This window comes from Colletes latitarsis, chromosome 10 (assembly GCF_051014445.1).
Source record: "Colletes latitarsis isolate SP2378_abdomen chromosome 10, iyColLati1, whole genome shotgun sequence".
NCBI lineage: Eukaryota > Metazoa > Arthropoda > Insecta > Hymenoptera > Colletidae > Colletes > Colletes latitarsis.
In genome coordinates this window covers 24,295,235-24,301,591 of record NC_135143.1, presented here as the reverse complement: position 1 = coordinate 24,301,591, position 6,357 = coordinate 24,295,235, and positions in this window count along the sequence as shown.

The following is a 6,357-nucleotide window of genomic DNA, read 5'->3' as shown; positions in this document are numbered from 1 at the left end:
ATTGCAAAGCTATTTTTCCTTGTCACTTTCTAAATAGAATCGTCTTCCACGACACGGATTGATCGCGCAATAAAAGATAATCCGAGCAAACGCTTGTTAACCCTGATTCTCTTGGACTTTTTTGTCCTCGTGAGCGATAACTCACGTTATACAATTTCTTTTCGTTTCGGGATCAGTGGATAATTGCTTCTCGAGCAAATATCTTATCATAGGAATTCACTTAAACGTACATCCGTCCCTTCAAAAAGAGTAAACGTTTATTCCTCGAAATTATATCCCATCCTCATAGATTTGTCAACGCCTAATAACTAGAGATCGAATTGTACGTTTGTTACAAAAAATCATTAGTGATAATTAACTGTCCTGTGTCTCGCTATAACGTTAATCAGTTGTCAGCATTTCATGCTGTGAACAAAGTTTTACTTGTACCTAAAGAAACGTATATTACAAAGAATTATTATATCATTAAGTAATAAAATATTTAACGTGGATTATAGAAACGTCGTTTAAGAATTTCCTACCGTAACATTTATTCCGTTATATACGCGCGTAACAAACTTTACAACAACGTAATAACATAAAATGAGTAAATGTTTCAAACTAAAATGATCAATTTTACTTTTTCCTACCGTGTTACGAAATTCGTCCTGCCTAGTCTGGAAAAAACGAGCGCCATAAACTTATGAGATGGACTAACATAATCTCTGTACACGTCGAAAACCATGATCTCTATCTCATAGCTTACCAAAGAATAAATAAATGTATAATTTCTTAAAACAAGTTTCTCAAGTATCAATTTTTTTACTCCAAAAGTAATTCTATCGTAAACGTTTAAAAAAGCTGATCTTTTTTACATTTTCTCGAAGAATAAGGTTCGCAAAATGAACGCAGAAAATCCTATGCTCGAACTCCTCGTTTCTTTCGTATATTTTTAGTCTCGTTCATATTTTTCTATCGAAAATGTGGACGAATATTCGTAAAAATTCAGCAACTTTCCCGGCGTCCCTCGTCGATCCCTGCAAGTCATTATCTCGTGAAATCGTGGTCATTATCTCGCACAGAGAGCATCGGCATCATCGTCGTATCTGGTCGAGCGCGAGGGCACCCCATAGTGACGCGCCCACGCGGCGAACAAACGACGACCTCGCATCGGCGAAGCACGCCCGAAGGTAAAAGCGGAAGCTATGCCATTTTGGAATACCACCCCAGTGCGCTGCCAACCCCCCAAAATTCTCTGGTTTCATCCGCCAAGCGGCGGACGAAAACGCGACAAAGAGATTCAGATGAAGGTCACTTTACCAATAGAAAAGAGCTTCGTACGGCGAAACCAGGGTAGAAAGGGACGAAGAGGACACCCGACGAAACAAAAGGCGCGGGAGAAAGGGTGAGTGGTCTGTCATACCCTCGGGCGTCCCTAGATCAAGGAATAAATTTCATTCAGGCGATGAGTCTACGCTCGAATACGCCTTAATAGTAAATTAGTTGATTTTATGGAACAGCTAGACGCGATCGGGGGTTGTTTCTTGTTCAAAAGGACGGACACAATATACGCGTTCACCCTTACTTTCGATACCTTGCGTCAGGTTTCATCGTTTTGTGAAATAAATCAATTAATTAAAATCTGCTCGAACTTCGGAAAATTTGGAAATACACGTAGATACTTAAGAAGCTGAATCTATACTCTGAAGTAACAAAAAATGTCCTACTTTACTTTTGAAATATTTACTACAAAGTTGGATTATGAAAAGATCGACAATGTTGTCTGTAAAGATCACAGAAAGACAAGGTGAATATTTTCTTCGATCATTTTTATTTCTTTTAGTATCAGTAAATGTTAATAACTTACATTGAACTGTCATGGAACGAATTATGTGTAGTATATAAAACTTGATTCTTATTAGAAAATTGCTATAAATTGTACACTATGACTTAATGCTTAAGATGAACGTATCTGGACTTTTAATAACGACCACGTAATAAGAAAACGAGTAATAAAGTATGCAGGGTGACCCACTACACAGACCCTAATTTCTTCTATTAGGGTGATGTTGCAGAAAAAATGAATTAACAAAGTTTTATGGTTCAAGGGGCGTACGCGTAACAAAAAGTTTTGTTCGAGGGGTTAATTTTTTCGAAGTTATCAGGGTCATTGCTATTTTTTTTTTTTTTTTTACATAATAGTTTATGAAATCGAGTACAACGACCAAAAATACATTTATAATACTTTCTCCAGACGGTCCAATGTGAATTTATGTTTGAAACATTACGGAGAAAAATAATTAAATACAGATTAACTTCACGTACTCTTTGGTAGACGAATTTTTGTTCGTAAAAGTAAGATACTGGTCGTGGAATTCAGCTAGTAGCACTAACCTCGAGCACGGGGGTGCAGAATGTAAAGATGTTCGATCGAGGCAACGCGTTGCAACGTGGCGGAAGAGATACGGATGCAACTACCACATTTGCTCCTCCTAAGTAACGTTGCTCCGAGAATTCCACGGAGATCGAACGAAGCAGGTGCACTGCTCCGAAATTAACAGTATTCGCGACGTTTCTCTCCGAAACAACGTACATTTCGGGGAGGAAAATGATTTTTCACAGACTGGTCTCGCTGCACCTTTATTTTCGCTTCGATTATAAATTACGGAACGTCCGTTTTGCTCGACGGTAGATTGAGTGCCAACTCGATTTAGTCTTCGCAGCTTCTCGGACCATCGCGTCCCTTTCTCAGGTAGTCACATTCCTTCCTTATTCTAATCCTGCATTTGGACTATACTTGCTCCTTCGTCTGTTGACTCGGTGAAATAACATCGAGTGTCAAATTTCGGTGTTCGTGCAGTCGAAAAAATTCAATTCTATGTAACAATTACTATTTTATAACCGTTGGGGACATTTTGTTTCTCGAAAAGTATTTGTCGAATATTCATCGAATCGCGTACGGTCAACCATCGAACAATTTATTTAAGTGCACCTTTAACGTCGTTTTCCAATAAATTCAACGAGAGAGTTCTCCGATAATTCCGATAGAATTCGCGTTGCAACATCGAAAGCTCCGTGCCCTCGAAAGAATTTGAAAATTTACGACTGCGAACCACGGTTTTAATCCGACCGTACCGAAACAATAATTTCTTAACCCTGACGCAGTATAGAGAGTATCGATGTACTACGGGCTATCTTTTTATACTTGTATATTTTATAGCTTTCCCGATATGCACTTCGCGCGATGCAACGCGGAATAAAAACTGCAACATCGAATTCACAGTCCGCCGTCTCGACGTCGACGGTTTCCGTAGAAAAATAAAAACTATCGTATAGAGTGCGAATAGCGTTGCATCCCACCGCAGCTAGTATTCCTAAGAATTCCTTTATACTCGAAAGAATTTACTCGTTCTAAGGTCGAGATGCTTCGAAATATTCCGACGTGATCGCTTTAGCCACACTTCGGAAACGTCAAATTCAGCGAGAGTCAATTTAGGCCGTCGAAGTACACCGATTGTTAGTTTTTAAGCGCAATTACGAAGGGTAGCAGCAACTTGAACGTCCAGGGCGCAGCATCGAAGCACCGCCGATTCCCATGCAGGCTTTAATTACATCCTTTCGAGCCGTTACATCGCCCGACCGTCGAGATAAATGAATATTTATCATCCTCTTCCCCTAAACACATTCGAAATCTAATCCTTCCTCCCTCCTGGCATCAACCGGTGACGCAACTGCCATCGATGTTTACCAACTCCTCCCGGGTCCTTCGACTTTCTTCGATCGCGTCCTTTTCACGGTGCCGCGAATTACGCAAATTATCGGTGTAACCGCGCTCCCCCATTGTTCCATCTCTATGGTCTCGACTATTTCGATTGCTTCTGGTCGAACAGAGACGCGAACAACACGACGTCGCCACCGCGATATTGCAAACCAAATATTCCACGATTCGACGGAGCATCCTGCTCGACAGCAATTTCCAACCCCCCAAAACAAAAGAATGATATTAACAGAGACGAATATTTGGCTCGTACGTACAATTTAATTTTATTATATAGAATTTAGTACTCACTAAGATTTGTTTAAAATATTTTTATAATATTAGAAAAATAACTTGGACGGATGAGCACGATTATGCTCGAAATATAATCAGACATTCAGATCGAAAATATAGAACTATACGATATTTACGACGTCGGAATTATCTTCGACCTAAGAACGAAAATAAGAAAATATGTATAATGTAAGAACGTGAAAAATTGAAGGTAAATTCAAGAACCAATCTACTGTAGAAATAAGTATTAAGAGTATCGATTAACTGTTATTTAGAAAGTAAATTATCAAACGTTGATTTCCACAAAGTGTAGAATCAGCTTTTCCACATTTTCCTCGATACTTTCCTTTTTCATAGGTCTGAGAAAATGAAAAATGAGAGGCAGATATCGACGATGGACCATGTACCAGTAGATAACAATTTGTAAAATTAATATTCCTAGATATATTCACTAATTATATACTCTCGAAACTAAAGCAGGTTTCAATAGCCACTGTCGTCACGAATTAAATTTTCTACACGGCTAACTAACCTTGAAAGTGTTCTTTAAAACTACTTAATTATATATTTTTAATTATACCCATTCAACTGAATGTTTCGTTTGAAAAGTAAGGTAACAATTTATTTTCCAATGATTCCAATATTATTCTTTACATGTTCCCACGAACGGTACAAGAAATCAACCACTACGTGAAAAAGAGACTAAATTGAGTAATACAATTTTCAATATCGAGTCGATCAACTAAAAAACGTTCGCAGAAAATTCGATATAATTAGGCGCACGGAACGTTCCTTAAGAATTAAGAAAAAGGTATATAGGTTTTCGTGGCAATGTTCTCTTCTCGTGGTCAACTACTGGTACACTTACCGTGGATAAAAACGAGTCTTCGTGGAGACTTTGGTCGCGGGCGTCGCGGATGCATCGAGCCAACCGAGAGGCGGAAACTCGGAGGTCCTCGAAGCGCCGATACCCCAGCCAGCCGCGCGGATTTCCATCAAAAAATCCTTCGATCCTAATCCCGTCGCCTTGCCCCGTCGTAGCGACACCATTTTTCTCTCTCTGCTCCGGGGCCGAGGGCACTCGAAACGCGCAAACAGAAGGAAACCTAATAGAAGAAGCGGGGAAGAAAACGGTGGGACGAGGAGAGGCGATCGCGAGGTGGAGAAACGAGCAGAAAGAGAAAGGGAGAGAACGAGAGTCGGGGGAGAAGGGGGGAGGCTGGATAGAGAGAAGCTGCGACGAGGGGGAGCCAGAACGGGAGGGAAGAGGGGGGGTGAATCACGTGGGAAAGGGGAAAAGCCGAGATACGGGGAGAGATCAATACGAGGTCGCTAGGCAACGAGCCTCCGGCGATCTCGGTCCGGGTAGACAGGGTGCCGCCACCAACCCCTGAAGCCACCCACCAAACCACCCACCAGCCACCCCCCGAACCGACCTGCCTCTGAATATACACCGTGCTCACCTCTCCCACCGTTCCTCTCTTCTCATCCTACTGTTTTTCATCCCGCTGTGCCTCCCCGCGACCCGCCGCGAACCACCCACCCCCCACACACCCCTCCGCGCCCGCGGACGGTCCTAGCCGGCCTATCGCGCTATCTCCTGCGGACGCACGCTGCCTTCGAAATCTCTCCTGCACCTGGCTGCGAGCTCTTGATACCCGCTTGCAATATTTACGATAACCGTTTGCATAGGAATCTCGATTTTGCGGCGGATACGCTCGCCCGTTCGCCGCGGGGACGTCGACGGTGTATCGGAGGACCGCGGCCTCCGGGCACGGCTAACCTCGGCCGGTCCACCGTTTTCCTTTGCTCGGTCCGTGCAACGTCGCTACGGCGTACGCGATCGATGACTCTTACACCGGTGGTCGTTCGAACAGTTTTCACGGAGAACGTTCGACGCTCGATTGATTTTGGACGGAGAGACCGAGCCTCTGACCCGGATGCACCGCCACCTGTTGTAGGGCCACCGTCCAGGTGCAAACTTGGACGGTGCTTCGAGGAAAAGAACGGAGAAATTCAGAATATTCCGGGGATCCGATGGGCGGCTCTCAAGAGTCGACCGACGAAAGTATCGAAGAGTTTCGGTGATTCGCGTTCGAAAGTAGTCGTTGCTTTATTAAAATTTTATATTCATGGTATATAAAGTAATTAAGAGATCCAATGATTCGATTTATTTCCATTAATTTTGTCGTGCACGTTCTTTTGCAGTCAATATTTTTCGGTCCGGTAGACACGTCGTTAATTTAAGTAGTATGCAAAAATTCAATTGTTTAACGCAATTAAATAAACGTGATATTCTGTTCCTGCTATAATTAGCCGTTCAGCGT